The sequence below is a fragment of the Lissotriton helveticus genome, chromosome 2_1, assembly GCF_964261635.1.
Source record: "Lissotriton helveticus chromosome 2_1, aLisHel1.1, whole genome shotgun sequence".
NCBI classification, from domain to species: Eukaryota; Metazoa; Chordata; class Amphibia; order Caudata; family Salamandridae; genus Lissotriton; species Lissotriton helveticus.
Window position 1 is genome coordinate 394,404,726 of NC_136059.1, and position 22,252 is coordinate 394,426,977.

The 22,252-nt window shown below is 42.9% G+C and overlaps 1 protein-coding gene across 9 annotated transcripts in view; it reads left to right on the top strand.

Annotated features, from left to right (window-relative positions):
- The window catches only part of GHR (growth hormone receptor), a 1,023,550-nt gene that overhangs the window by 270,648 nt on the left and 730,650 nt on the right, over window positions 1-22,252 (top strand). For all 9 annotated transcript variants that reach the window (XM_078675015.1, XM_078675021.1, XM_078675018.1 and 6 more), the window contains one exon: window positions 8,267-8,323. The gene's annotated coding sequence lies outside the window, so the exon portion shown is untranslated. The remainder of the gene's footprint in view (window positions 1-8,266; window positions 8,324-22,252) is intronic.

A 22,252-nucleotide genomic window follows, 5' to 3' on the forward strand; every position in this document is an offset into this window, starting at 1 on the left:
ACCACAACATCACTCAGCGCCACAACAGCATCAATCTGTGCAACCATTGAACAACAACAGGTTCAAATATGTTCTCTCAATATTTCAAGCTTTATTACAAATGTCACAAAAAGATGTCAATATTTCACTTCTGTTCTTGGATTTTCGTCACAATAAAAAACACTGAACATATTCTTCACAAAAGTCATTTACAAACGTTTAAGCTACTGCTATTATAAATTACAATAACTTTTATTTAAGTATTAATTATTTAAAAACATGTAAAGCCATTGTTATTTCTAATATCAATACATCTAAATCACGTAAATACAACACATATTGCAGTACAAATGCTATAGGTGTCACATTTGCGAAAGTTAAAACTATTGGCATTGTAAATGACAAAGCTATTAATTTCGCTATTTTCAAAACCAACACATAAATAAAAAAAATGTCATTTACAATACCAATAACTCAAACTTTCCTAATGCGAGACCTATTGCATTGCAAATGCTTGTTAAAATTGTGATTATTAGTTCGACTTTATAATTAAAGAGGGCTTTTAATTGTAATTCTTTAGACACCAAACTCGAACACAGGAAAGTTACAGTTTTTAAAGGTAATTGAATTGTTATACTGTGGGAGAAGCAAGCCTTGTAGTAGTTAAAAACGAATAAATGTAAAGTTTTTCACTTACAGGACATGTACACCTAAAAGTTCCATGTCCTATTTTTTAAATACACTGCATTCTGTCATCTGGGCTGTTTAGGGCCTATCCTAGGGTGACTTATATGTATTAAAAAGGAAGGTTTGGTAATGGAAAAAGGTTTATTTTGCCAAGTCGAACTGGCAGTCTAAAACTGCACATTTAGCCTGCAGTGGCAGGCCTGAAACATGTTTTAAGAGGGCTAAATAAGTGGGTGGCAAAATAGGTAATGCAGGCTCACTGTTAGCATTTAATTTACAGCCCCTGGGTATATGTTACTAGGGCCTTACAAGTAAATTAAATTTGACAACTGTGTGTAAGCAATTTTACTACATTTGAAGGACAGAGCACAAGTACTGTAGCACTGATTTGCAGTGGATAAGTGTGCATCGTCCTAAAACCAACACAATCTGATCAGGAAACAGGAGGGTGAAGGCAAAAAGTTTGGGGATGACCCCGCAATGGCCAGGCCTAACAGTTACAAGATAAAGGAGAGCTGTGGAGGATGAAAGAAACACAGGAGGTGAGAGGAACCTTGAAATGAACGTATATCACCGACAGTGCTGGTTCATACTACCTGGTCTTGGTGTATGATTATTACTATGTTATAATCAATATGTTATTACATGAAACTATAATCCTCTTTATCCTGTCCCACCACTCATTAGAGTGATTAGAGTCTCTCCCTATCATCCTGTCTCTTCGTACCCATAACCAGGGTGGGAAAGTGAGCTTCAGCTATTATATGCCATTACCCTTAGTTTCTCGTAAACTTGAGTAATACCATGGCCCACTCAGCAATGTATCATTAGGTGGTAGACTAAACGATCGGTGAGTTGTTCTCCAATGTTGTTAAAGGGCTTTAGCAACAAGTTGATTTTTTTCCATCGATGAATCACTACACAAGCGAGACTGTATGTTTTAGTTCCAAAATTGGAAAACACATGCTTTTCTGGAGAAAATGGAGGTGCCTTAGAAGAGATAACAGAAGGAAGAAGAATGCAACATCAAAGAAGCGTAGCATAAGCCCTGCAGTCCCTGCAGTGCTAGGGTGGCCCCAAGCTCTAGGGGGCACCCCTCAGCACATTACCCTGGCTGGAGTGCTCCTGATTGAGTCCAGAAGGGGTCCCATCTATGTACCTTGCAGGGGGAACCCCTCAAATTTTGTTAAGCCACTGCAGTGGAGGCTAGGTTTTGGGGGTCCTGCCTGAGATTTGTTGGGTGAATCTGTCACAGTGTCAATTATGTGGTGGACCCTAACGCTATAGTGATTACAACTATTTGAATGCCCTGCAGCTAGCTGCAAGCCTGGTGGCCTGGAGTTCAGTAGCAGCCCAGCCTCTTCCTGGCTGATTCATTTTCATGGCGTCGGGGCTGTTGCATGAGCCCAGCTTCCTACCCCACAGTTGTTGGTGCACACTGTCCCCCACCTCTCACCACCAGCACAGACACCGCCACAGAAGGGGCATGAACCAAACGGATGAACTAGAAGTAGCCAAGCCCCTTACAGTATGAATATATTTCAAACTTTTATGGTTTACGGTCCACGGAATAAGGGTAACCTATGCTTGAAACAGCGGGCATAATTGGTGGCCCAGAGTTATAAAGGCCTATTCTCTGCACAGTGAGCATGCTCAGCAACACTGTGGCTAGCTCTGGAATAATGGTGACCCTTCATCGGCCTTGCATGACGTAATTCTCCCAATCTCTGGTATATTGATAGCCCAAAATTGAGCTAATAAACATTCTTACTATTCCTTGCAAAATGTAGGCTTCCATAGTGTGGGCGTGTTTTCATAGTTCTGGCTATCCATTTTGAAATGTTGACTCTCCCATAATGTTGCTCACCTTCAATGGTGGCCCTTCCGACATATTCTGACTACCCCTGGTGCAATGCTGGTGAAAACCCCCCACATTCGATACCCATCCTTGGCATTAGATGAGGGTGAAAGATGGGCATGAAAGAAAACTCTGTTGCTGTGTGACAATAGTACATGGTGGGTGCTGGTTAACAAGAGCAAGCTGTTTGGATCCAGACGTACTGACCAAAAATAAAAATCTGGTATTTCATGGCAAAAATACAGTTTGTTTTTGGTGGGGAGGGGAGTTAAGCTTATTTATCCATATTCAGTTGTTGCATTTTACAGTGAAACGTCTGGATGTTCAGAAACTGGCAAGCTTTTGTGTCAGATACAATGATTGGATCCCTGAAACTCTGTACTGTAAGGAGCACTGTCCAAGTCACATGTTATGTACTGTAGCAACAAGCAATGTTTACTTTCGCAATTTATGCGCGACTCATATGTACATGTAAATGTATCACTAATTTCAAAACTGCAGTACATTTTGTGAGAAAAAAAAGGATTGCATCTCTGAAATATATTGAGCGCTTATTATTGAGAGATGCCAAATGGAACTCCCTTCCTTTAGATTTGTGCGTTTAGAAAGAAATTGAAAACCTGGCTGTTTCCAGATAATGTCCTTATATGATCTTCTTGTGATGTCCTCCCTTTTTTGATAGGGAGCATTAAAGCGCCGTGATATCCCCTTTGGGATGAGTGTGGTACTCTACAAATAAACAAAATAACAATTCATGCACTTGGGAGGCTTAATTCTGACTTCCATTGCGTGGTACTACATACTGCTGGCTGCTGCACGGCTAGTGTTTGCTTCGATTGGATTCGACTCCATAAGCTGCTTTATGATGTCTTTCCACTGGCTCATTCATCCTGCACATCCATTGTCCTTTTAAGTTGGCCTATATTACCTTCATGGCACTTGGCCTGTCAAAAACTACCTATATTGGCAAAACTCTTCGTATCTCTCTGCGGGAATGTGCGGTAAAACCACGGTAAACCTGGAGGATCTCGTGTTCAAGTATGCAGTGTTCTCTGGACTGACTTTTCAGTAGTCACCGTCTCACAGTTGTAAAACTTGCTACTATAATATCTGCAATACTGCAAAAGCTTGAACACCACATTTTATGGCTAGAATTTCTCCTTAAGTAACTGATTTGTTTCTCTTTTGCTGCATCCCTGTATCTTTGACCTTGTTTTTTTGTGTGATGGCATTCTATTTCTTTTCCCTCTTTCCACCTCATTTTCTCCTGTTTTAAATGTAATAATCCAATTTTTTTTTAAATCGTTTAGCTCTGTCTTACTCTGCTAAACCTGCGGCTGGCGGGTGGGGGTTCTTTTTTTTTAACTTGTTTTTATTGGCATTTTCAACATGCAAAAAATACAACAGGGGAGTACTGTCATAAATATTAATTTGCCATCATGATTACATGTTTACATAGTATAAATGTCACATGGTACCCAAGAGATTGAGATCCAAGCAGACCAGTTACTGACAATTGATACATGGTATAATATGGTGGAATTACCTGCAACACATCAAATTAGTATAGAACATAAACATCCTGCATGCCGCAGCTAGTTTCTGCACTTGAGCATAATAGCAACTATATAACATCTTAGCAGTGTGTAAAGCAGCCTGCGTGACACCATTCTAACTTATATGTGGCTCAGGAGCTGGATCGCCATCCGTTTGTGAAGAAGGCTTCTGTTGGCGGAGGAAGGTGCCCATATTTCTCTAGGTCGGGAGCTCAATGGCATCTGCTCCCAGTAATTTGCAAGGTGTCCCTGACAATGTGATGTCTCACAGCCAGGCTTTGGAAGTAGGCCCCAGTTTACGTCCCCATTGTACGGCCACCCTCCGTTTAGCCAATAAAAGGAACATAGCAGTTAGATGGCGTTGGGAAGTGGGAGTGCCAGATACATTCCCTAGAAGCCCCACAGGAGGAGAGGGGAGGGGAGGGGAGGCTTACTTTATCAATTTTGTCAAATTAGTAAATCACAAACAATGTATTTGAATCCAAGCAAACTGTGCAGTCCTTTCAAGCTGATATTTTTGATCATCAGCAGGTCTAGTTGCATAGGCAAGTTGCTGTGCACTCGATATGGATCGATGGGGATTTTTCACATATGTGCACTGCGGGGTCAGGCTTGATTCTTTGATGAACGTGGGGCTTAGGAAGAGACAGAGGGACCTTGAATCGTTCGGCTCCTAGGCTTAATATTGACGTGTGAAAACCAACTCACACTACCTGACATGTCTGACACTAAGGCCTGGTTCTCTTTTCCACTGCTTATTTCATGTTCATGCTGACATTTGTGCATAAGAGGGTCAACGGTTTCTATCAGAGCGCGCTTGTGGTTAGTGCACTGGATGGAGGAACATCTGATGTTTTTGATTGGCTGACTTTGGTGAACGTTTCCAAGAGTTAGTTGAGTTGTAATCTTTTGCTCGGGTTTGTGTATATTCTGTCTTGACAATCCTCATCATTAGAGTGCACAATGGAAAAGGGAATAGGTGAACAGGATCTCTGACAGACGAAGATTTTGTTAGAAAAAGGACAACCAGCCTTTCTTAGTTTTGCCACAGTTCTCTACAACAGGAGTGTCAGCTTGGATTGGTGGCCTTACTCACCAGATCCAATTGGAACTTAGTAACAGTCTGAATTCTGGATAAAAGTGAAGGGCTGTTTTAATAGATTGATTTAGTTCCTTTTTTGACTCCCAAAGTAATTTGTTTATTTGTTTTAGATGCAGACTTGACATGCATTGATATAGCCTTATAGCCCACTGTTGAGAGCTACACAGGTTCTTAAAGACCCTGAACCCGAGTTATGGGCCTGAGTCGGAGGTGAGTGTCTATAACGAGAGAGAGAGGGTCTTTAACGACAGATATAGCCCAAAGCAGAAGGGCTGTAAGGCTATTAGAACATTCCACACACCTAGGGTAGAAAGTTCTAAAATAAAAATGGAGAAACAAAAAGACAAACATTGAAATGTTGGAGCAGAAGGCTTATACCAACCATTATAAGCCCAGAGCTACTCTGTTGTAATATAACTTCATAACCTTCCATAGCCATTAAAGGCCTGCTCCAGCGTAGGGAACGGGCCTTTAATGCCAATATAGCCCAGCTACGGTGGGAACATTACTCCCAACGGGGGCAGAATGTTCTAATTAAAAAAATCAAAGACCTGTCGAAGACCAGGGTGGTTGAAATCCTCATTCGGCTCCGAAGCCTTTATTTCACAGCTCTTGCGGTGAATGTTCTACAGATAACAGTGTGCGCAGGGCCACGTCCTTTAGCTGTTGAACATTCACAGCAATAGCTGTGAAAGGTGGTGGAAGTCAGCCCTGGTTCTCCCTGGCTTGGCTAAACTACTTTTTGAAGTTCAGTCGTGTCAGGGAGACCCCAGAGCTGAGCAGCATTCACCCCTCCCTCCTTCTGAAGCCCTAGTGTCTCTGGACTACAGGAGGAGGGAAGGGTGGTTACTGTGTGTGTGTCCTCCTGCCTGGCTTCTGCCTTTCGCTTTCCTCTGCAGATATATATATATTTGAGAGGCAGGGGAAAGAGAAAGTCAGAGGCTGTGTATTTGGACATTGAAATGTTGAGAGCAATGGGCGTATACCAGTACATATAGTCCACTGCTGCTCCATTGTCTTCAATAGCGCTCTCAACATTTCAGTGTTCTAATATTCTTAATACTTGTTCAGAATGCCATTTCTCCAGAATAATGGGCCTTCGCATTCCGGAACATTCTCAATCATTTCTGACACATGAAACCCAGTGAGAGGGTATATCCCTGAATTGGTAAGTCGAGACAAGTGACAGTCTCTTTTTAAGGACGAGACAGCCATCAGCCGCTTGTCTGGGTATCCTGGTTTGCTATCTACTATCCTCTTTTGGTTGAGTTTTTTAAGGGAAAAAATATATTTTTCCTGTTCTAAAGCACATCACGTTTCAATGTGTCATGTTTATTAAATACATTTTATTGGGCTACCAGCCCTGTCATGAAGGCCAACACCCCTGTGATGTCCACAGCAAAAGGCAGAGGACAGGTGGAGTTCCCCAGACCACACCTCCTGGGGAATGTGCTAGGAGTACAACTTAGGTTGAAGGCCATTGCACAGCTCAGTCTGAATGGGGTTTGGAGCGGTCTGCTGGTGAACTAGAGTGAACAGAAATAAATTAGATGTTCATATTCCCTTACTCATACTCCTTCAGACCTAGGAACAACATGCTTCGGGTGGTCATGCCCTTGCAAGTATCTTCACTCACTCACTCAATCATAGTGACCAATAATGTAGACCCCAATTTCGAATTAGTCATGGCCGCTTTCCTATGTGGCTTGTAATACATGCAGCAATGTTTCTTTTTTCCAAATAATACGGCATAGGTAATGAGAGATTTTAAGTTGGAGAGCGATTTAAAGTCTATAAATATAAGAAGAAGCATGTATGATTTCAACAAACTATTAAGAGGAGAGTTGGGGTGCAATTGTGCCTTTGTATTCGCATTTCCTGAACAGAGTGTTTAATGTCCTATAACTAAAAATGTTCAGTTGAATTTAATTGATATTAAAAGATAGCTGTTACTAAGTTTGCAATTTGTAGAAGGAAAAGTAATGGCATTTTTGCATTTCAAGTGTGTGTGTGTGTGTGTGTGTGTGTGTGGGTGTGTGTGTGTGTGTGTGAAAGAATGTGTTTTAGTGTTGAAACATTCTTAAGTATATATTTACGGCAAAGCATCACTGAATAAATTAAGGTTGCCTTGAGGTTGCAAGAAAATATGTAATGAGTCACGAAAGTCCGCAGTAAAAATATGTATAAAATTCTCCCCAACCTCACTGTTCATGATTTCACAGATGACCGCAATGATGACGTCATCAATAACACAATTGACAACATCGTTGATGACTTCATAATTAAGAGCAGCCTTACACATTACATGTTTACCAATTCCCTATCACATCACACAATCCTGCTATTGCCATACATTCACTGAAGTCCATTGTTATTGACTCAATGAGTTTCTTTATTTATTTATTTATCGAGTTTTATATAGGGCAAACTTGACCAGAAGGTATTAGAGCGCTTTACAGAATAGGCAAAGTAGTGATTACACGAGTTACATATGATGTGATACAATTACAAGGAGTAAATACAAATACACAGTCAGTGTCACACAGTCACAGTGTCCCTTGATTCCTGATTATAATTAAATGCCTTAGTTGTAAATACCACACAAGTGAAAACAGTGAGGCATAAATCAAATATGCAGATCCACTGAGTGTAATATGCTATTTATTACCAATTTTAGGGAAGTGTGGATCATTATAGCCCACTCAAGGAATCATCTCCCATGAGTCCTAGCTACTCCCTACACTCAACAAGGTAATAAATAGTGTATTACACTATGTACATCTGCGCATACTATATATTACATGGTTGGCTATTTTTTATTTTATTTATTTATCGTGTTTTATATAACGCAAATCTGACCTACAGGTATCAGAGCGCTGTACTGAGTTGGCAAAGTAGAGATTACACGAGTTACATATGGAGTAGATGCAAGTACATGGAGTAAATACAAATACACAGTCACAGTATCTATTGTATCCTGATTATAATGAAATGCCTTCGTTATAACTACCAGTTATTATTCGCATTTTGTCAATTAAGGTCTGCACCAAGTTTTAACATTCTTAATGTCTACATTTCTAATAGGCTGTTGCATGATTCCATGATGAAGAGAGCGACGAAGTCCCTCAAATGAAGATACTGGTAAGTCTGTAAATATTTACGTTTCAAATCCATGTATATAACTCAAAGGACAATGTAAGCATTTCAATAAAGGATTACTTGGCGGACCACAAACATTCTGAGATATAGTTGAATGAGTAACACCGCAGAGATGGTTGAAACATCATTGTGCCTAGCCCCCAGTCCGTGAGTTTAATGAGGATGGACTTTGAGCTAGAATAAAAATGAATCTATATTTTCGCTCAGACTGACACATATGCCCGGTTCTTTCATGGGATGTCATGCTCCAGAGTCTACTTCTGGTGATGTGCCCCTTGACTGTTTGGGTCCAGAGCCATCGGCCAGCCTGCTGGGCTGTTTTGTATCAAACATATTGGGCATTGACAGGGAGAGCTGTGGTCCTTTAATGAACCACATCTTAAGAACTGGCACATTCATTAATTCTGTTGGGCATTAAATCTATGATTTCAACATGGACATTGTTCATAAATTCCTGGACCTTCTCACAAAGACCACTTGTTTCTTTGCCGTTAAATTATTTGTTCACTACTCGGGAAGGTAGGCACCTCCCCCTCTCAACAGTGTACCTTGTTGCCTTTAAATACGCCACTTTAATGATCACTCCCTTGACAGTAGACCGCGACAGCTTGCATATACAATTAAACGCCACACTACCGTGTTTCTCAAACTGGGGGTCTCAAGCTGATTTCTGGTGGGTCACGAATCAGAGCAATTAATAAAGATTCCTCTAAATTCTTTGTTTAATGTGTAACATTTGCAAGTGGGTCAAAGAAGGAGTTCAAAGGACAGGCTGCTTTAGTCTTTTAATTGGTGTTTACATTTCTTTCTCTGACTGCAGAATGAGAGGAGTTTTTAAAGTGAACTATGTAAGATGTAAATACATGTAAATGAACTATGTGCATCCAGCAGTTAGGTAAGCAAAAATGAAGCACTTTTGTTTCATAATTCTGAAGTGTGTTGAAAACAGAGATTTTAATAGGATCATCAATTCAAGATGCTTCTGTGGAGATGCACAAATTATAAATATTCAGAGAACCGTGATTTCCACACATTATCATTCGTGAGCTTTATAGTGTAATCAGTAACACTATAAGTCTGTGCAAATTAATTGACCATTTCAATGGAAAATGTGCTGTTTGTAAATGATAAATGTGCTGCCATATGAAGGTTTTGTTACAGTCAAAAATCGTCCCTCCAATAAAGCTAGATGGTCACGTGAGTTTGTAGTTCTAAAAAGTAGGTTGTGGTTCTAAAAAGTTTGGGAACCACTGCCACAGTGGGTTAATAAGAAGAGGAGGATAGTGTTTGATGAGGGATTGGATAATGAGGAGAACTGGAATGGGAAAGAGGCTTACTTATTACAAATTGGGACTTGGTTTGCTTGATAGTATTTCTCTGTAATGTGATAGAATGTACAATAATGTAAGTCTAATCAAGTGCGATAGATACATTGGCATTTGGTACTTGCTATGTAATACAAATATTGCTAATATGTTATCATATTGAAAAAAAAAACCCATGTTAAGAAAGAAACATGCCACATTAACAAATCACCATTTCTTTGTCAGGATGTGCTTATTTAGACAATAACTACATGAGTGAAACCGCTTGCACTCTAAGTGGAATGACCTTACTCATTGCATCAACAAGTGACCTTAAATGCACCCTTCTGAGGCCTCTCCCAGCAACTTTTCAGATTCATTCACTATAACCCATGCCCTAAAGTACCAAATAAATGTCGGCCCCGCCATTCACAGTGTTGTGACCAGTGATGTAATTTCAGATGTTGCAGTGATGTTATCAATGATGTTCCAGAACATGTCATGAGTGAAGTAATGTGTCAGGTAATTAGCAGTGCATGGTGGGGGCGTGAGTTATAGTTACTTTAGGGCATGAGTTATGATGACAAGATAACTAGAACTGGTGAATGTCACTGGTTTTGTTTATTTAAAATGGCATTTTTTTAACTAATATTTTCACCTAACTATAACGTTCCTTTAATCTTTGTTTTTCAGTGAATTTGTAAGTTTTAAAAACTTTTTAAAGTAAGATAATATTACAATTCCTAACTGTAATGTCACATTAACCTTTGGCTTTTTCAGTGAGTTTTTATGTTTTTTTAACATAAAGTAAGAGGTGAGGGGTTGGGTTGTTTGGTCAGACTGAGAGATGAAAATGCAATATTGTACACTTGATAATATGTATTCAATTACATGCAGGATGCTCTCGTCAACTGTTGTATGGTAAATATCTGGATACTGACCTATTTATTATTATTATTATACAGCTTATAGAGCGCCTGGTTACTCCAACGGAGCGTCCCAGCGCTAAAACACCAAATTATTACTCAATAGCTGGGCCACAGATCACCCACCCATCCTGCAGCCCAAACCACCCTATAGAACAGTTGCATAAGACCTATTTCCGGCCATCAGGGGGACAGCGAAATAGCTACGTCTTAAGTTTTTTCCGAAACAAACTCTCCGACGGGCACATCCTTAGATCAGCATTGAGGTTGTTCCAGGCTTTCGCCGCCAGAAAGTCAAAGGAACTCCCACCGGCCCGTACCTTCCGAACCTTAGGCACAATGGCCTAAAACGAATAAAATATGTAAAAAAAAAAAAAAAGTAGGGGGTCTCTCACCGTGAAAAGTGTGGGGACTGGCACCCTACCCCCTGCAGTCTATAGTCTTCCACCGTGTGGTGTGGGGTGAGGTGCAAGGCCTGATCTGTAGCCAGGACCTGCACCAAACACCCCCGTTGGCACCCAACCCCCCACTTTGCATGGCCTTGTTTTATGTAGGGTTGGGTGCCCTTCACACCGCTGCGTATGTGATGTAACAATTTAAAGGGTGTCATTATTAGTAAGGCAGACCTAACTTTGTCAAGGAGTCAGAACACCAAAGTATAAAAAATGGGCCTGATGGCTTTATCAGGGGGTGAGAAAATCAACATATTTGAAACAGATCTATTTGATTTGTCAAAAAGACACCACAAATACGAACAACTGTATTTTAAAATTTTACACATTGCAATGTATAATACTAGTGATTATCACAAAATAGTTTAGATAAAGATTTTTTTATAAAAAAACATTAAACATGTCATAGTCTTATTAAAAAAAAAAATTCAGGTCACAAAGTGCAGCCATAGAACCAACCCCAAGGGGCCCCACATATTCAGCTGCAGCATACAGCTCCAGCCTGGAGTGCTTTAAAAATATTTGGAGTCCTGGGGTCATGGATCCAATACCCTAGCAGATTTAAAATGTTTTTTTTTATGTTGTTAGGGGACTGATGCACTTCCTGCAGCCCTCCACAAGATTACCCAAAAATGGTTTGTGGTGCTCCTGCGCCTTCTAGGAGCACAAGTGTGTTAAACATACATAGTAAAAAAGCCCTTCCGGGGCATTATGGGGCCCTCCTTGCTTGGAGCAGTGTATAATAAATGAGCTGCTCCTGTTGCTTATTTATTATTCTTTTTTAATATAGTTTTTAAGGGTGTCCCGGTCCCACCCATGACTCTCACACCTTTATCCGAATTCAGCAGAGTTGTTGAATAATTGAGCAACCGCTGACTATATTCGAAAAAGAAGTTTGTGAGGCCCAACTCTAGTCTCAGTACACTACTCACTGATCCTGTGGATAACTCCAACCATTTTTTCCAGATAGTTGTTTCAGTGGTTTCCAAGTGTGTGACTTCTTTTAGTAACAAAACCTCACATCTGTAAAGTAACAGGGAGACGATTTTCACATTATATGCCCCTCTCAGTACTTCTACTGACATGTGTCCTGGGGCCAAATCTAATCTCTGGAGTCAGCCAGCAATGGCCTTAGCCCTTGATTCCTGTGATGAGACAAGACCCCGTAAGTCTAGGCTATGGCTAAATAACACACCAAGGTATCTATATTCCTTAACCATCTCCATATGTACACCACTCATCAACCACCTGAACCTCGGGGGATGCCTCAAACCTTTTGAGAAGACCATTACTTTTATTTTGGACGTATTCATCTTTAAGACATTCCCCTTACAATAACGAGAAAAGGTGTCCAAATGCTGCTGCAGCCCTACTGGCATAAGATCTAATAACACTGTGTCGTCCACACAGAACAACACAACTATGGTAACCGTTCCCAACTTAAATGGGACGCCCCTGATATGCCTTAAACCTTCCAAACCATCAGATATATAGATGGAAAACAGGAGCAGTGCCAAAAACACGTCTGACTCAACCCATTGGGTGTGCTGATCTTTTTGGACAGTGCCCCATCCGCCCCTCCACCCCAACCCCCTAAGTTCCACTCTACTACAGTAGCCCTCATGCAATTGCACTGTTAGCTTCAGGATTCACTTCCATCTGGTCATCTTTTCCCATAAAATGACAATGTTTACTTGTCAAACGTGGTAGACAAATCGATATAAGCCTCATAAAGGGTCTTTTTCCATGAGAGGGCATAATCCTCCACCAACATTAATATCACACAGCCATACGTAGTCGAGTACCCTTTTTGAAAGCTAATTTGGATCAGGGGTAACATTCTAGCTACACTCGCCCAATCTTCCAAAAGCTTTAAAAAAACATGTTACTTGTGATATCTAGCAGGGTACTCACATGAACAATTGATGGCTGTGCCATGTCGCCCTTTTTGAACAGGGGTACCCTAATACTCCCTTTCAATCTTTCCAGCAATGTTTGTCCCCCAGTTATTTCTCCAAACAACTGAGCCAAGGTCTTTGCCCAGAGAAGAGGATTGAGTTTAATGATGTCAACAGGAATACCATCTGGCCCTTGCGCCCTAGAACTTTTCAATCCTTTGATCACTGCTACTATTTCCCGCACATTAGGGAGAGGGATGCTCTCAGCCGACCCCTTAACCTGCAAGTTTGCCTGTGGTATACTGGGGGCAGCACAAACACCTTCTTTAATTTTGTAGAGGTCTGAGATGTAGCTAACCCAAGTTTCTTCAGGTATTGACACTGCAGAAATTTGTGTAACAAACCTAAGTATACCATTTGAGATGCACCCAAAGCCCCTAAGATTACCTGAACACAGGCAAGAGATAGCCTTAGTTCATAGGCTCTTCCTTTCGCTCCACTTAATTTGCCGCATTTGCTTCCTGAATGCTTCCCTATATTGTTTGATCACGCTCTCCCTATGTTCCCCACCTACTCTGATTGTCTCCCTAATGTTCTTATTCAGCAAAGCTTTAGTCTGTGACTTTTCTGAACTACAAAATTGAAGTCTGACCCAGCCCTTTACCAGGCCCATGGCCGTCCAGGCCCTTATGGAGGCAATACGTTTTTCGAAAGTCTTTACTGTGTCATGGGAAGGAGAGTTAATTTGCTCCATTTACAACCCCCTCAAACCATTTATATCATTCTACTTTAGCTGACCACACAATTCTCCGCATCTTTTTGCAATTTGGAGACAATTAATTGGCTACCTCTCTCGAGTCTTGGTCACCTTAAGCAGTGTAAGGACAAGGGGTTTATGGTCACTCCCTCAAAGTCTCCTACAAAGATCCTGCACCATACCAAAGTGCTTAGAAGAAATTATCACATAATTAATCAGGGTTGTTACCCTCCCTTGTCAATGTCAGTCGAGACGACTGATCCTCGGGGCACCTACTGTTTATTATGGTCATATTGCAGCTAAGTATGGTCTTCAAGTACCTCCCAGATCGATGCCCTCTCTGAGTCCCCAAAACCTGACAGGGAATGTTCAATGCCATCTCTTTATCCCTTTGAATAGATTCCTCCCCCTCTGCCTGGGGAGGAATCTTTCAATTTGAATCGCCCATTAGGAAGATGGGCACACAAGGGAAGAGCCTTTGGGTCTGGCACTGCAAAAGTACCAATTCCTGGAATTGTATATTTTTGCCAATTTTTGGGGCAAAATATTTATTAATGAGAATCAGGTTGGGGAATCGCATAAGGTCCCTGCTACTCCAGTCTGGGCATCCCTTTTCGTCCGTTCCCTCCCCCACCTGTCATAGCAGAGGAAAGCCCAGATACTAGAAAATTCCCTAAATAGTACTGACACCACAACATCATGCATAGTGGAAACCAAAAAGGCAAGACTCCCAGAAGGTCTCGCAAAATGCCCCTTAACTGCTTTTACACTAAAAAAATAACATGATCAGGCAGCACCTATTCCTCAGTTTCCCAGGTTTTTTGACGGACTACCATTAACACTTTATTGACCTGGATGATGACCTTCAAGAGTGACTCCAAGTTCCTTTTCATGCCAGCTATGTTCCAGCACAAGAGATTGACCCCGATGGCAACATGATCTCTGAGAGATGGGGTTTGAGCACTCCCTTTTTACCTTAATGGTCCCTATTATCCAGTTCTAAGCATGCTCATGTGTTTCAGATGACTACACCTGGGTAGTGAAAATGTGCCTGCCCTCCCCAGTTTTCATCAGCAAGAGCTTATTAAGGGAACTCCCCCCTGTCCTGCCTCATCCAGGGGTGGGAGAACATTTTTGGACAGGGAGGGCTGGAGCCCCCACCTGGCTCCCTGACTCTTGCTGGCCATTAGCTGAGATAGCGGGAAAAACCTGTGGTGGGGTACGTGAGGCATAGATATTGTAGCCTGCCCACCTGAGCTCTTCCGAGAATTTCAAAACTTCTTCCGCCACCACCCTAGAGTAGAAATTAACCCATACACGAGTCCATAAGGCTAGGCTGCAGATAACTGATGGAGTTTTGGTATTTACAACCAAGGAGATGTCCTTCGTTGAAATTTTCGCCAGCTGAGGGATCGAATGCAGTGGAGATAAGATACAAGATCTGTTGAGGAACCCTTCTAACTCAGAGTCAGCAAAAATGTCTACAAATTGAAGGACTCAAACAGCATCTTCAGTAGAATTGGCAGCGGACTTTAATCCCCACCAAGTGTCCTCCTCTGGACTGACTTTTCCCTCTTCAACTCTGCCAAAGTGATCCCCCTCCACATTGGAAGCCAATGGAATAGCGCGGTCATCCTGGGTTGGTCGTTGCACGACCCTAATGTCTGACCCCATGGGCTGAGCTGATAATGAGGTAGCACCAGAATGTGCCAGGCTCTGGGGAAAAGTAGCTGCTTTAGGAAGCACCCCGGTATCAGATGATACACATGCATCCTGTAATGTAATCTTTCTTTTTCTTTTCTGGGTTATTCTCCTGCTTTCCTTTTTGCCTTCTTTTTATTACTCATTTGTTTGCTGTTACTGGACCCTCCTTCCATACTGCAGGCCTGTCTCCTCGGGTATTGCTTCTCAGATGGCTCTCATAACTTTGGTAAAAATCTGATAAACTTCACAGGGCTTCCCTGTTGCCAGTGGGGACCGCCTCAATGTTAATTCCCTCATGAGAGGAAGGCACTTCCTTCAAAAACCGGGCTTCCAAACCACTTTGAACCAAGGACTGATAACTTTTTCCTTGTCTCTATGTCCTGATCCTAGGATCCCTCGGCTGGGTGCTCATGTCTGCGTTGCAGGTAGCAAAGCTATTTTTGGGGATCTTATGCTCCTCTCCAGACCCATTGGTTGGCAGATTATTCACGATTACTGATAAAATATCTAAAATGTGGTTAGAGCAGTCTGTGGCCTTTCCTAGTAGAGACATAATAGATATCAGAATGCATTCAAAACTCTGCAGATATCATGATAAGGACACATAATCTTTTGTGATGTTCACGGGGGGATTTCGCAATAAATCTTGAGGAATGGATAGATTAGCATGATCCCCCCTTGGCGACATTGATTTAAAAGGTGAAATATCTGGTAGCGTGTAATCTAAACTTAGAAAAGGATGCGTGGCCAGAGGAACATTTGAGGTTTCCATAACTTCCAAGGGGGGCTGCTCCCCCACTGAACAACACACTGCCCCATCCCGAAGGTATCCCTTGTGTTTGAGAGGGAGATGGAGTAAGAGCCATCCATTGCTCTACCACCATTGGTTTAGGGGGACTGACCTCTTCATTTACTGCCACCAATGAAGATGAATGTACGACTTCTCCAACCTGGGAGTTGTCCTCTATTCATTTCTGAAAGAAAGCGGGTATTTTGTTGCCTCCCCCCCCCCCCATCGTCCCTTTAAGTATAGCCAGATTGATGGCACAGTTCCTCAGCGGGTTAGCTTTGGTCTTCCAACATAATGTTGCGGTTAGAGTACGAACTGACCTATATTTTTGGTCGGTCATCTTTTACCAACGCTATGGGCTACAGCACACGATATGAGTCAGAAAACCTTATCCTTCTCTTCAACTAGGCGTCAGTCCTGAGGATCAGGGCACTAGGCCAGACCTAAACCGGGCTAACCCCGAAAGTCTGAGAGGGAAGAAAAAGCCTGTTCAGCTCTATACCCAAAAGATAACTGCTGCAGAAACTTGCTCACAATGCCCTTTAGGCATGCTCATGTTGATAGGGACAAGTACCTCATGGCCTAAGACTCTCTAGAACTCCACGCTCCACTTTGGCAGTGTCAAGTGGCCAAACACCCCAAGAACACCATGTAAGGGCCAAAACCCTGCTCTCAAGCCGTACCCAGGCTGCCAGCCGACCAGCCTGCGAAACCCCCTTGCAAATCCCACACATGGCATTGAGACTCACAGCCATGCCTGGCCGAGCACTCTCACGTTCTACTCTCCCAGCTCGACCAGCTATTCCTTCTTGCCCCCCCCACCTCACGAACACCTTTCATCTCCCACCGTCTACACAATGAGTGTGGGGCATGCTCACCATGATCCACGGGGGGGGTCACTATTGAGGCTGCACCTACCTCTGTGCTAGGAGCTCCTGCTCCTCTGCTCCTGTTCCTGCTTGATTACTCACCATCTGGAGCCCTCCCCCCAAGACTTCCGCACCTACAGGAACTGGAGTGGCTGCTTCCTGGTGTCTTCCTAGCATTCTGCACGGCGTCCCTGCGACCCGGCATCCCTCTCGGGGTCACAGCTCAAGGGAATCCTGCCACAGCACCTCACAGCACTGATTGATCAGTCTGTGGAAAAAGACACCAGGCAGGACTGACGTGCAGGGCAGAAATGAGGATCCAGGGCTGAGGCTCGGGCCCTGGTATAGGGAGTACCACTGCTGCAAGACAGCATGGCCGCAGCAGCAGCCATGGAGAATCAGACGTGGGATGTCACCACGTATGCATCAGTGTCAGCACAGTGTCCTCGATCAATGAAACTCTGCTCTGAGAACCACTATTGAATCTAGTCCTCAAGATCCCACTTCTGCAATAAATAGTGCACCTCACTGAATCCTCATTCAGTAGAAGTGAGTGAGCAGCCAGGGCTTAACGCGAGGTAGGCGAGTGGGGCAAATCTAGGTAGAATTGCAACAAAACTATCATCCCCTTATTATAGCACTAACTACGTTTTTATAACATAATTTGTTCTGTACATGGCACGAGCCCCACATGTGAGGGTATCTACTTTTTCAGGCGTGAGATAAAGAAGCTCTGTTAGAGAATAAATCGCTTAAAAATGTCTGGCAAGGGCTAAGTGATTGGGACTGACTATTTGGCCAACAGCCAGACTACCCTAGTGAAGCATGTAACCTCAGTGAGGCTGCTGAGTGGTTATATTTAGCAGGTGATTATGGTGTGAATAGGAGGTTTGCTTATCACACAGTGGGCCTTCAGATGGGGTAAAGAGAGATTCTTTGCCTATCATCAGGAACGGATAAAAGAGTTATTTGTCAAATACTTTTCTGGCACTGGACATTGTGTAGTAGTTAGTCATTTGCAATATATGTTGACAATACCTACAAAGTGTACTATCCTTAATGGTTGAAAGCTGGGACCAGTTTTAAAACTTTAATCACCATACCTTACAAGCATTAGCAGACGTGTCGGGTAATGAGCTGGGATAAGCGAATCAGTCTTTCATGGACTGAAATGGATATCCCACCAGGGACTCAAGGCTGCCTCTGGGCTCTTTGTGCCTGGTTATATCTGCTGCTGGCTTCTGATGAAAGCATTCAGAGCGCATGCAGGAACACCTGGGGATACGCTCCTACCTAGTCTCAAATCAATCAACACTTACAAATTCTTTTGACATGTGATGTAAACCTCACCACATCTCATATCTGCCAATAAAATGAGGATGCTGAAACACATGCCAGGGTGATTCCAGTAACACCATGTGCATAGGCTTCACGTAGTAGCTATCTGCCAGCAGCGGCAGAGCGGAGGGGGCCTCACACCCCACCTTTTGGACATAACAAGTGTCGGGCTGAGCAAAGGTCAACCTGACAGACACTCTTTATTTTCAGCTGCGTGGTGCATCCATAGAAGCGCCAGGGCGTTCCCACCTGCGTGTCAGCCGTCACATAGTTGCATATAAAATATTATGTATTTTTTGCACGTTTAAAGTGAATATGCTCTGGCCCAGTCGTGATTTCTGTAATCACGCCGCCCGATGACGTACCATGGGCTGTCAGGCCCAAGCATAATGATTGGCAGCCCCAACCTGCCCATCGCAATGATCTCAGTGAAATGAAGTGCGCATGTCAGTTTGGCCGTATCATTTTCTACGGCCTAACTGACATGCGTATTTCAGTTCCTCTCAACCTATGCTACACAAGAGAGCCGAGGAAACACAGACGCAGCCTCCTGGTCATGGTATGAGCGCCATGTCTGCCTGCACTATCCAATCTACGTGCTGCTGTCATGCTGTTCATGCTGCCCTTGAGGGAGACTGCCGTGACGTCAGAGACCGTGTGATTGAATGAGTAGGATCGCCCATAGTGTTCAGTGTAAAACACCTTCGAGGGCAGAATCAGGGTGCAACTTAGGAAAACGCTCTTGTGCCAGATTGATGCTGATAAATAGCTAATAAAGAGTAACAGCATAAGGAGCTATATTCATGCAGCACATTAAAATACTGTGCATGGTAAAGGGCATCAGCACCCAGTTGTGGTACAGAAACCGTTATTACAATACATAATAAATATGACGTGGTGCTTAAGCATTCATTCATCTTGCATGACCTTTGTTCTAATGACGATTAATAGAATGCTGTTTTCGATCTTCCCCAAATTAAAGTCAAGCGAGATCAGACATTGCGCTGCCAATACTGAAGGTGAGCTGAGCTCCTTTTAGTCACTCTTACTCGCGACCTCTTTGTCGCGGATTCAGACTGTGCAATGAAAAAGCTGAAGTAGAGGCGCTTCTTGTTCTTGTACGCCACTTGGTTCTTTGGTTTTGTGTGGCTGCGACGTTCGCCTCTCTCACTCGCTCTCTCACGGTCTCGATCTCTCTTGCAGCCTTCCTAAGAATGCATTCATCTGAGCTGAGTCTATACTTTCGCTTGCACCACAAGCCTGAATAGGGTTTTACACATGACAGTGCCTCTCCTTCCTAGTTAGTGAAAATGTGTTACAACACTTCATGCTAACCCTCTTCAAAGACCTTCTCAGTATGTATTTCTGTGTAGCAGCCAGTATTCTTTAAAGTCCCACCTTGCAACAGGCTCTGCAGGAGGGGGGGGGGCTCCATTCAGATGACCCGTGCTCTCAGTAGGCAGGGGTGTAACACAGGCCCCCGCAGCCCACGCGGTGCGGGGGGGGGGCCCTAGCTCCAAGGGGCCCCCTCGGCACTGAACTCTGGCCGGGAGAGCTCCTGATTGAGCCCGGAGGGGGCCCCCCTAAGTACCGTGCAGGGAGGCCCCCTCACTTTTCGTAACGCCAGTGTCAGTAGGCTAACCGCTTTGTAAAGAGCGCAGAGTTCACTTTTCACCTGCACCGGCCACCACTTATTTTCAGGTCGGGCAGTCAGGCAGCCAGGAGGTAGGCATGGCCTAAAGGCTCCTGGCAGCCTGGGCTGAGGATGTCTGTCACAGCTCCTGTGGTAGTAATCTCCTCCCCAGCTCAGCAAAGGTCCTCGAGACCCTCCCCCTCGTTAAGGGGGAGCGTCAGTGATAGCCTCGCACCTGGGCACTTCAATTTAAAGTCCTGAAGTGCCCAAGGCCGAGTGTTCATCACTGGCACCTCGTTGCAGAGTGGGTGGTGTCAGTAGAATCTCTGATCCCATCCTACTATGTGACCAGGTAGGGACTGCTGCCTCCCCTTATTGGCTGACGTAAGGGGGGGGGGGTGTTGTTGGTGTGGGTGTGTTTGTGTCTGCATGTGAATTTATGAATGTAAGTGAATGTGTATGTCCCCTTGCCCCCTCTAAGCTATACTTATCGGCTGCCTCTGCTACCCGCTACTATAACATTTCTGTGCCATAATTGAAGAGGGAGTGGCACAAAAACACCTAAATTGCTCCTTCCATTTGTGCTAGAGCTGGCTCAACCAAACCAGAATGGTTTCGATCAGTGTCTTGTGCCCACTCATTGAGCAACAGGCTTGTGTAGGCGCCACTTTGCCCCTTTCTTTTGTTGTTATTTTCTGTAGACTTCTTTTCCTACACTCCGGATATGTTGCAAAGTGTGAACACATCCCAATTGTGGCAATGGTCCATCAATGTAAACAGACTGTTTGCGTGATCTTAAATTTGGGTTGCAATATTCCTGGAATCTAAATATGACCCCTGGGTACAGGGAATCATTGTTTCAGCGTACAACATTTTCGCCGAAGATCATTTGATGATTCTTTTACACACATCAAAAAAAAATGGAATGCATTCCTTCTACTCCCTAAACACATTATGTGGCAAATGATTTCTTGGAAAATGAATTTGCTAATACTTTATGAAGACAATGTGTCCAATCTGTCATTTTTAGCTTCCTAAATGCATGGTGTTTTCACTGCTTGTGAATTCTGTATCTGCACTAAACTGGACTCATTTGGCCACTTATGTTGCTAACAAAACACCTCACTTGTAACTAAGTAGGTCAAGTTAAAATATTCATCGAGACTAAAATAAATTCACGCACATAATTTAACTTCTCCATACAGATTAAAGGGTGGCTGTTTAAAGTCATAACGCTGTCGACAACTTTGAAAAATTGAATTTTCTTAGCCTTAGTGTCAGAAAGAATAGATTTTATTAAAGACACTGAGGCGAGTATTATGCATTCTTTTCTTGCTTTTATTCACAGGAGCCAAGCAACATAACAAAATAAATTTTCCAGAAAAAAACTGATAACAGGATTACAAACTGTGACATGGAACAGCCAAAGAAACATTGAGTAACTTGATAACTATCTTGACTTAGAGCAAGAAATCCTGTTTTCTTGTAGTGAGTTCATTAATAAAAGGCATGGAAAGAAACCACAACACTTAATAGAAATTATCCAGCATAGTCAAAAAGTCTGCAAAGCAGTCCAAAAGGAGGAAGGGAGAACAATTCTGACCCAGGAGGAGAAATCCATGGAATGATTCAGCGAATTGCTGATCCAAGAATAAAGTCCAGCCGAATTAGGTGGGGTTATCAGAGGCAGAAGGTGTTGACACAGCAGAAAATAAACCAGAGAGGGTTATTGAAACAGTGGTGGGATAATACTTGCCTCTGTGTCTTTAATAAAATCTAACCTTTCTGACTCCAAGGCTAGGAAAATCTCAATGTTATTACAAGACTGGAAACTCATAATATGCATGTTCAAATTATTGCAATTATAGAATCAGAGACATGGGTAATTGGTTTACAATAGAAAGTTCTAAAAGTATTAATATTTGACAAATCTGCAGATTTGAGTATGTCGAGCAAACTAAAAAACACTAGCAGCCTTAGCCTCTCTGGCTAAATGGGTGCCACAAGAATCAATGGACATGAGATTTGCTCAGTGGGCTAAAATGGGAGAAGAAGCAGGGTTGTGGGGTTTCTGGAAGGAAATAAGCAGTCGAGTGGAAGAGTGGGAGCTCAAATCTGCAGTTTGTGAAATGTAAGATCTTTAACAATTTCCAACACATAGTTTTGGTTGAGAAGCAAAAAAGAACACTGAATTGTCGCTAAGTTGGTTTTGGTACGTCTGTGTACTTGAAAGGAAACCG